This window comes from Apostichopus japonicus, chromosome 5 (genome assembly GCF_037975245.1).
Source record: "Apostichopus japonicus isolate 1M-3 chromosome 5, ASM3797524v1, whole genome shotgun sequence".
In the NCBI taxonomy this organism is placed as follows: domain Eukaryota; kingdom Metazoa; phylum Echinodermata; class Holothuroidea; order Aspidochirotida; family Stichopodidae; genus Apostichopus; species Apostichopus japonicus.
This window is the reverse complement of record NC_092565.1, coordinates 472,892-482,891: the sequence shown is the minus strand read 5'-3', so window position 1 is coordinate 482,891 and position 10,000 is coordinate 472,892. Positions and strand designations below refer to the sequence as shown.

At 56.6% G+C, this 10,000-nt stretch overlaps 3 non-coding genes across 3 annotated transcripts in view; all 3 read left to right on the top strand.

Moving 5' to 3' along the window:
- Window positions 1-5,010: 5,010 nt before the first annotated feature.
- On the top strand, window positions 5,011-6,888 carry LOC139968321 (small subunit ribosomal RNA). The gene has a single exon (XR_011793327.1). It is a non-coding gene; the product is annotated as a small subunit ribosomal RNA (ribosomal RNA).
- A 605-nt stretch (window positions 6,889-7,493) lies between these two features.
- Window positions 7,494-7,653, top strand: LOC139968453 (5.8S ribosomal RNA). The gene has a single exon (XR_011793450.1). It is a non-coding gene; the product is annotated as a 5.8S ribosomal RNA (ribosomal RNA).
- A 433-nt stretch (window positions 7,654-8,086) lies between these two features.
- The window catches only part of LOC139968429 (large subunit ribosomal RNA), a 4,029-nt gene continuing 2,115 nt past the window's right edge, over window positions 8,087-10,000 (top strand). Inside the window, exon 1 of the ribosomal RNA XR_011793426.1 lies at window positions 8,087-10,000. This exon is cut by the window's right edge and continues 2,115 nt beyond it. This is a non-coding gene — a ribosomal RNA (large subunit ribosomal RNA).

The window sequence follows — 10,000 nt, the reverse complement described above, 5'->3', positions numbered from 1 at the left end:
GCAGAACGACACGCGAACACATGCATAGAGTTTGTGACCGTTGTCAACTTGCATGAATCGGGTACTGGCCTGTGTGCGCCCGACGTTGACGGTAGAACGACCCACGAGCACATGCATAGAGTTGTGACCGTTGTCAACTTGAATGTATCGGGTACTGGCCTGTGTGTGCCCGACGTTGACGGCAGAACGACCCGCGAACACATGCATAGTGTTGTGACCATCGTCAACTTGAATGTATCGGGCGCTGGCTTGATTGTGTGCCCGACGGAGACGGCAGAACGACCCACGAACACATGCATAGAATTTGGACTTCCTTGAAGAAGACGTTGACATAAAAAAAAAAAAAAAGTCAAGCGGGTACTGGCTCAAGTGTGCCCGACGGTGACGGTAGAACGACCCGCGAACACATGCATAGAGTTGTGACCATTGTCAACTTGAATGTATCGGGCGCTGGCTGGGATGTGCCCGGCGGAGACGGCAGAACGACACGCGAACACATGCATAGAGTTTGTGACCGTTGTCAACTTGAATGTATCGGGCGCTGGCTGGGATGTGCCCGGCGGAGACGGCAGAACGACACGCGAACACATGCATAGAGTTTGTGACCGTTGTCAACTTGCATGAATCGGGTACTGGCCTGTGTGCGCCCGACGTTGACGGCAGAACGACCCGCGAGCACATGCATAGAGTTGTGACCGTTGTCAACTTGAATGTATCGGGCGCTGGCTGGGATGCGCCCGGCGGAGACGGCAGAACGACACGCGAACACATTCATAGTGTTGTGACCGTCGTCAACTTGAATGTATCGGGCGCTGGCTAGGATGTGCGCGGCGGAGACGGCAGAACGACACGCGAACACATGCATAGAGTTTTGACCACTGTCAACTTTAATGTATCGGGCGCTGGCTAGGATGTGCGCGGCGGAGACGGCAGAACGACACGCGAACACATGCATAGAGTTTGTGACCATTGTCAACTTGCGTGTATCGGGTACTGGCCTGTGTGTGCCCGACGTTGACGGCAGAACGACCCGCGAACACATGCATAGAGTTGTGACCATTGTCAACTTGAATGTATCGGGCGCTGGCCTGTGTGTGCCCGACGGAGACGGCAGAACGACCCACGAACACATGCATAGAATTTGGACTTCCTTGAAGAAGACGTTGACATAAAAAAAAAAAAAAAAAAGTCAAGCGGGTACTGGCTCAAGTGTGCCCGACGGTGACGGTAGAACGACCCGCGAACACATGCATAGAGTTGTGACCATTGTCAACTTGAATGTATCGGGCGCTGGCTGGGATGTGCCCGGCGGAGACGGCAGAACGACACGCGAACACATGCATAGAGTTTGTGACCGTTGTCAACTTGAATGTATCGGGCGCTGGCTGGGATGTGCCCGGCGGAGACGGCAGAGAACGACACGCGAACACATGCATAGAGTTTGTGACCGTTGTCAACTTGCATGAATCGGGTACTGGCCTGTGTGCGCCCGACGTTGACGGTAGAACGACCCACGAGCACATGCATAGAGTTGTGACCGTTGTCAACTTGAATGTATCGGGCGCTGGCTGGGATGCGCCCGGCGGAGACGGCAGAACGACACGCGAACACATGCATAGTGTTGTGACCATCGTCAACTTGAATGTATCGGGCGCTGGCTAGGATGTGCGCGGCGGAGACGGCAGAACGACACGCGAACACATGCATAGAGTTTTGACCACTGTCAACTTGAATGTATCGGGCGCTGGCCTGTGTGTGCCCGACGGAGACGGCAGAACGACCCACGAACACATGCATAGAATTTGGACTTCCTTGAAGAAGACGTTGACTTAAAAAAAAAAAAAAAAAGTCAAGCGGGTACTGGCTCAAGTGTGCCCGACGGTGACGGTAGAACGACCCGCGAACACATGCATAGAGTTGTGACCATTGTCAACTTGAATGTATCGGGCGCTGGCTGGGATGTGCCCGGCGGAGACGGCAGAACGACACGCGAACACATGCATAGAGTTGTGACCGTTGTCAACTTGAATGTATCGGGCGCTGGCTGGGATGTGCCCGGCGGAGACGGCAGAACGACACGCGAACACATGCATAGAGTTTGTGACCACTGTCAACTTGCATGTATCGGGTACTGGCCTGTGTGCGCCCGACGTTGACGGTAGAACGACCCACGAGCACATGCATAGAGTTGTGACCGTTGTCAACTTTAATGTATCGGGCGCTGGCTGGGATGTGCCCGGCGGAGACGGCAGAACGACACGCGAACACATGCATAGAGTTGTGACCGTTGTCAACTTGAATGTATCGGGCGCTGGCTGGGATGTGCCCGGCGGAGACGGCAGAACGACACGCGAACACATGCATAGAGTTTGTGACCATTGTCAACTTGCATGTATCGGGTACTGGCCTGTGTGCGCCCGACGTTGACGGTAGAACGACCCACGAGCACATGCATAGAGTTGTGACCGTTGTCAACTTGAATGTATCGGGCGCTGGCTGGGATGTGCCCGGCGGAGACGGCAGAACGACACGCGAACACATGCATAGAGTTTGTGACCACTGTCAACTTGCATGTATCGGGTACTGGCCTGTGTGCGCCCGACGTTGACGGTAGAACGACCCACGAGCACATGCATAGAGTTGTGACCATTGTCAATTTTAATGTAGCGGGTACTGGCCTGTGTGTTCCCGACGTTGACGGCAGAACGACCCACGAGCACATGCATAGAGTTGTGACCGTTGTCAACTGAAATGTATCGGGCGCTGGCTGGGATGTGCCCGGCGGAGACGGCAGAACGACACGCGAACACATGCATAGAGTTTTGACTTCGTTACAGAGGACGTTGACAAAAAAAAAATAATAATAATAATATCAAAAAAAACAAAACATGGTCAACTTTAGTGTAACGGGTATTGGCTTAAGTGTGTGACCCAATGGTCAGAATGAGTGGGCAGAGTGAATCGGATTATATATTAAGGGGAGTGTCTTGTCTCGCCGGTCGATCTTCAAATTGTAGAAGTTTCCTCATATATCTCCTTGATTTCGTCAAGATATATCCGGCACGGGAGCAACCCCGACACTCCTCTGAAAATACGGGTCGCTCCCATGTGAGAAGGTCGATGGTGTGATCGACGGCACGAGTGTCATGCGACCGGGCGAGGGCCGAGTAATTAGCCGACGGTGATGCACACATGCGTAGGCATGGGACCCGTTGTCGTTGCACGAGTCTGTGAGACGGGGCGCCGCCGGACAAGACATACCCGGCACGGGAGCAACCCCGGCACTCCTCTGAAAACACGGGTTGCTCCCGGGTGAGAAGGTCGATGGTGCGGTCGATGGCACGAGTGTCATGCGACCGGGCGAGGGCCGAGATTTAGGCCGACGGTGATGCACACAGGCGTAGGCTGGGACTCGTCGTGTTGCACGAGTCTGTGAGACGGGGCGACGGCCGACCTCGACGGCAGGCCGCCCGATGCATCCGCAAGGTGTGGCTCTCGTCCGAGATTTTGAGATCTCTTTAGTGTAGCGGGTATTGGCTTAAGTGTGTGATCCAATGGTCAGAACGAGCGGGCAGAGTGAATCGGATTCTATATATGAGGGGGGTAGTAGAGTCGATCCAAGACTCGAGAAGGCTTTTAATGTCTGTCGTGTGTGTATGCGTGTCATGGTTGGACTCCAGCGGGCCCTTTCGGTAGGGTCAGCCGTCGTTTCATCGCGACCATGTGTTGCAACTCGGCGCTCAGAGCGGGGGTTTTCACCCACTCGCCCCGTGAGCAGAGGTGTCCCTCCGTGCACACGTATATATCGACGTTCAGATATGAAGCTTTCGCGGACGGGAGTCCACCCGAGACTCGAAAAGGCTCCTTGCCTGTGGTGCGTAAATATGTTTTTGCACGTCAGACCCTTGCTGGCCTTCTCGGTAGGGTCAGCCGTCGTTTCATCGCGACCATGTGTTGCAACTCGGCGCTCGGTGCGGGGGTTTTCACCCACTCGCCCCGTGAGTAGAAGGTTCTTTCGTGCATATGTATATATACAATCCCAGATATTGAGCTTTTTCATCCGCAGAACCCCCGGTGGAGAAGAGAGAGAGTAGAGATGAGAGAGAAAGGAGAAGGGAGAAGGCCTCTCGCGTTGCGTGGTCGATGGCACGAGTGCCATGCGACCAGGCGAAAGGCAAACGGCAAGCCGACGGCGACGGCAGGCCGCCCGACTCACCCGCAGAGAATCTGGGTCTCGTTCGAGATTTCGAGATCTCTTAAGTGTAGCGGGTATTGGCTTAAGTGTGTGATCCAATGGTCAGAACGAGCGGGCAGAGTGAATCGGATTCTATATATGAGGGGGGTAGTAGAGTCGATCCAAGACTCGAGAAGGCTTTTAATGTCTGTCGTGTGTGTATACGTGTCATGGTTGGACTCCAGCGGGCCCTTTCGGTAGGGTCAGCCGTCGTTTCATCGCGACCATGTGTTGCAACTCGGCGCTCAGAGCGGGGGTTTTCACCCACTCGCCCCGTGAGCAGAGGTGTCCCTCCGTGCACACGTATATATCGACGTTCAGATATTGAGCCTTTTCATCCGCAGAACCCCCGGTGGAGAAAGAGCAGGACCTCGGTGTCGTCAGATATCGAGCTTTCTCCACGGGACCCGTTCGGGCATGCTGCCGTTGCTGCGACCATGTGTTGCACTCGGCGCTCGGTACGGGCTTTTTCATCCAAGCAACGAATGCACGCTCGAGGCGTGCGATTGCTCTCCCCTGTTCCAGTGGACGAGCCGTCGCCCTCCCGCGTCGCTTCGAACCGGTCCCGTCTCCGAGGCGGGACCACTGCGACTCCTCTCGAGACGACCCAGTCGACTCGGGTAGAGATACACACCTCGAGAATCCCTTCGGGCGGTTCTTCGATCACTGTACCGTAATAGCACGGCATCGACAATTGAGAATTCAGAGAGAGAGAGAGGGGAGTGCGAGAGCGACTCCCGGACGGCGAACGGGCCCAGCCCGGTTCTGTCGACCGTTACCTGGTTGATCCTGCCAGTAGTCATATGCTTGTCTCAAAGATTAAGCCATGCACGTCTAAGTACAATCCTGAACATACAAGAGAAACTGCAGATGGCTCATTAGATCAGTTATGGTTTATTGGAGAAAGTCTTATACCATGGATAACTGTGGTAATTCTAGAGCTAATACATGCAACAAAGCGCCGACCCTTCGGGGGAAGCGTGCTCTTATTAGGAACAAGGCCAGCCCGGTCCTTTCGGGGTCCGGTCTCCGCTGGTGAACTCTAGATAATCATGCCGATCGCACGGTCTTGCACCGGCGACGCTCCCTTCAAAAGTCTGCTCTATCAACTTTCGATGGTAAGTTATGCGCTTATCATGGTTGTGACGGGTAACGGAGAATCAGGGTTCGATTCCGGAGAGGGAGCCTGAGAAACGGCTACCACATCCAAGGAAGGCAGCAGGCACGCAAATTACCCACTCCTGACACGGGGAGGTAGTGACAAAAAATAACGATACAGGCCTCTTCGGAGGCCCTGTGATCGGAATGAGTACACTTTAAATCCTTTAACGAGGATCTACTGGAGGGCAAGTCTGGTGCCAGCAGCCGCGGTAATTCCAGCTCCAGCAGCGTATATTAAATTTGCTGCAGTTAAAAAGCTCGTAGTCGGATTTCTGGCCGGGGCGGGCGGTCCGCCGTGAGGCGTGCACTGCCCGTTCCCCTTCTCCCCGTCAAACGGGAGTCGTGGGAGATTTTTCCCGGCCAGTGATTCGGTTGGTCGTGCGGTGCTCTTAACTGAGTGCCGTGCGAGACTGGAACGTTTACTTTGAGAAAATTGAAGTGTTCAAAGCAGGCCAAAGTGCCCGAACAGCTCAGCATGGAATAGTGGAAGAGGACCTCGGTTCTATTTCGTTGGTCTTGAGATCCTGAGGTAATGATCAAGAGGGACTGCCGGGGGCATTCGTATTGCGGCGTGAGAGGTGAAATTCTTGGATCGTCGCAAGACGCCCGACAGCGAAAGCATTTGCCAAGAATGTCTTCATTGATCAAGAACGAAAGTCGGAGGATCGAAGGCGATCAGATACCGCCCTAGTTCCGACCATAAACGATACCGACTCGTAATTCGCCGGCGTTCCTCCCATGACGCGGCGGGCAACTCTCCGGAAAACCAAAGTCTTTGGGTTCCGGGGGAAGTATGGTTGCAAAGCTGAAACTTAAAGGAATTGACGGAAGGGCACCACCAGGAGTGGAGCCTGCGGCTTAATTTGACTCAACACGGGGAAACCTACCCGGCCCGGACACAGTGAGGATTGACAGATTGAGAGCTCTTTCTTGATTTTGTGGATGGTGGTGCATGGCCGTTCTTAGTTGGTGGAGTGATTTGTCTGGTTAATTCCGATAACGAACGAGACTCTTGCTTGCTAAATAGTCCGGCCACCCGTCGTGGTGAGCCGCGAACTTCTTAGAGGGACAAATGGCTTTCAGCCATACGAGATGGAGCAATAACAGGTCTGTGATGCCCTTAGATGTCCGGGGCCGCACGCGCGCTACACTGGCGCAAGCAGCGGGTACATTTGCCCTCGGCCGAAAGGTCCGGGTAATCCGCTGAGACTTCTCCGTGCTGGGGACAGGGACTTGTAATTGTGTCCCTTGAACGAGGAATTCCAAGTAAACGCGAGTCATCAGCTCGCATTGATTACGTCCCTGCCCTTTGTACACACCGCCCGTCGCTACTACCGATCGAATGACTTAGTGAGGCCATCGGATCGACCGTCTGGCACCCCCGGCTTCGGCCGGTTGTCGAGGCGCGACGAGAAGACGGTCAAACTTGATCATTTAGAGGAAGTAAAAGTCGTAACAAGGTTTCCGTAGGTGAACCTGCGGAAGGATCATTAACAGAACCCTTCCCCTCCGTGATCGGAGAGGGAACAAAGGGGGAATGTCGGAAAAGCCGTCACAGAGAGACACGCGGAGAGAGCAAATTGGAAAAGCCGGGGGGACTCGAGCGGGGTTTTCACCGCCTCCTTCCCCGTTCCACGGTCGAGGTCAGACCCCGCGCTTCGCCTTCGCTCTCTCCGACAAAAAGGAGACGGGCGTGTCACACACAGACCAGCCCGGGGAGTACCCGGTTCTTCTCTCGTCGTCTGTCTCACGGAGTCTCGCACTCCCGGTAGCTTCGAGGGAGAAGTCCCGCAAGGGTGGAGACGCCGTCGCCGTCCGCGGCGCGGCGCTCCTCGAGGCATTCTCCGCAGGGCAGAGAAGGGGCACCGGTGTCGCCCGATTTCCCCCCAGTCGGCGAGTCTGACTCGCGCGACCCGCCCTCGCGGCGGTGGGGGGAAGGAGGGAGCCCGCTTCCCCCCTCGGCTCGACGGAGGATATTTCTTTCCAGTCACAAGCAAAGAAGGCACAGAGTCCCCGTGTCCTTTCTCCTTCCGTTCCACTTCTTCCCTCGGCTCTGAGGAGAGTTTGCGAACGCGGGAGTCTTCCAGTGGCAAATGACAATTCTTGGTGGTGGATCACTCGGCTCGTGCGTCGATGAAGAACGCAGTTAGATGCGAGAATTCATGTGAATTGCAGAACTCACTGATCATCGACTTATTCGAACGCAAATGGCGGCTCGGGGATGCTCTGCTCCTCGAGCCACGTCCGTCTGAGCGTCTGAAGACAATCACTCACAGAGTCGGCGTGTTCGCGCGCCGGAGGAGCGCCCGGCCGCAGCCGTCCCTTCGACGGCCGGCTGCGTCGGGTCAGTGTCAGATGGAGTTCTGTGATGTCGGCGCCGGTGAAACTCGGCGAGCAGGCTCGATCGGTAACCGGGGGTTCGTCGGTCGTGCGACGTGCCATCGGGGTGTAGACGTATGCGCCCGTGGTGCGGTCCAGCGTCCGACCCCCCGGAACGGTCGAGGAGCCTCTGCCGGGCAGAGCCGGTCGACCCAATCGCGGGGTCTCTCGTCCTCCCGTCTGCGTTCTCGCAGGCGCATGGTAGGCCACCCTTTCCCGCCGGCGACCCGATTCTTCGGGGAGCGCCGGGGAAGGAGAGACCCGGGTCGCCGCTATGACTCCGATCACGTTCCACGTGTCTTTCACGATTCCAGACCTCAGATCGGATGAGATTACCCGCTGGATTTAAGCATATCACTAAGCGGAGAGAAAAGAAACTAACAAGGATTCCTTCAGTAGCGGCGAGCGAAGCAGGAAGAGCCCATCGCCGAATCCCCGCGCCCGTTTGCGGTGCGAGGGACCTGTGGCGTAAGGAAACTGAACTCCGGTCGACAGAGTCCGGCCGCAGTCCACTGTGATCGGGGCTGCAGCTTACCCGCAGCGGGTGTAAGGCCCGTAGGGCGGACTCGAAGGCCGGAGGGAAAGCTTTCCAAGAGTCGGGTTGTTTTAGAATGCAGCCCAAAGAGGGGTGGTGAACTCCATCCAAGGCTCAATACTATGCACGAGACCGATAGTCAACAAGTACCGTGAGGGAACGTTGAAAAGAACTTTGAAGAGAGGGTTCAACATTGCGTGAAACTGCCAAGAAGTAAACGGATGAGTGCCGCATGCTACATTGGGGCGTCCGGTTGATTCAGGCGCGGTCGGCGCGGCAGCGTGTGCGGGTTCGGATCCCTCGGGACCGACCCGCGGCGCTTCGCCGTCCGGTCCGCGTCGCACTTCTACCGTTCGGCGCCCTTCCCGGCGACCGACCGAAGAGCGGAGCAGAGGGGCGGGCGAGGCTGCGGCGTGCGGGGGCTTCGGCCCTCGCCGTCTTACGCCGCCCGTCACGGTTGCTCACTGCGCTCTCTGTCGAGGACTCTGCGTGACGGCCTGCCCCCCCGGGGGTTCAGGCAGCGGGGTCCGGGCCACCGGCGTCTCCGTCGGTCGCGTGCACAGCTTGCTGTCGCGTGGCCGGCGGGATCCGGAGGGTCCGGTCTCGCCGCGGCTTCGGCCGAAGCGGAGGGTCTGTCGGGCGTGAGCGAGGCCTCCTCATTCGACCCGTCTTGAAACACGGACCAAGGAGTCTAAGCAGGCTTGCAAGTCGAGGGGGTCTACCGAAACCTATCCTGGCATAACGAAAGTGAAGGTCGGCACAGGGCCGTCACGAGGCGGGATCCCGGCCCTCTGGGTCGGGCGCACCGCCACCCCGTTCCGTCCGGCTCGTCCGGTGGAGCGGAGGAAGAGCAAGCATGCTAAAACCCGAAAGATGGTGAACTATGCTCGGGCAGGAGGAAGCCAGAGGAAACTCTGGTGGATGTCCGCAGCGGTTCTGACGTGCAAATCGATCGTCCGACCTGAGTATAGGGGCGAAAGACTTATCGAACCATCTAGTAGCTGGTTCCTTCCGAAGTTTCCCTCAGGATAGCTGGTGCTCGGGAGATATTCGTGAACAATTTTATCTGGTAAAGCGAATGATTAGAGGCCTTGGGGCCGAAACGACCTCAACCTATTCTCAAACTTTCAATTGGTAAGAGGTCCGACTCGCTGGCTTGGAGCCGGACGAGTGAGAATGAACGAGTGCTCAGTGGGCCACTCTTGGTAAGCAGGACTGGCGCTGTGGGATGAACCAAACGCCTGGCTAAGCCGTCCGACTCGGTCGCACATCAGAGCCCACAAAAGGTGTTGGTTGATACAGACAGCAGGACGGTGGCCATGGAAGTCGGCATCCGCTAAGGAGTGTGTAACAACTCACCTGCCGAATCAACTAGCCCTGAAAATGAATGGCGCTGAGCGTGATGGCTGTGCCGGGCCGTCGGGGCAAGGAGAACCGAATAGAGTCGGCCTCGACGAGTAGGAAGGACGCCACGGTGAGCTAAGAAGCGGTCCGGGCGAGAGCCCGCGTGGAGCCGCCGTGGGCGCAGATCTTGGTGGCAGTAGCAAATACTCTAACGAGAGCCTGGAGGGCCGAGTTGCGGAGAAGGGTTCCATGTGAACAGCAGTTGCACATGGGTCAGTCGATCCTAAGCCCTAGGGAAGTTCCGCTCCGAGCGGCCGCGAGAGCCACGCCGACCTCCCTCCCGGGAA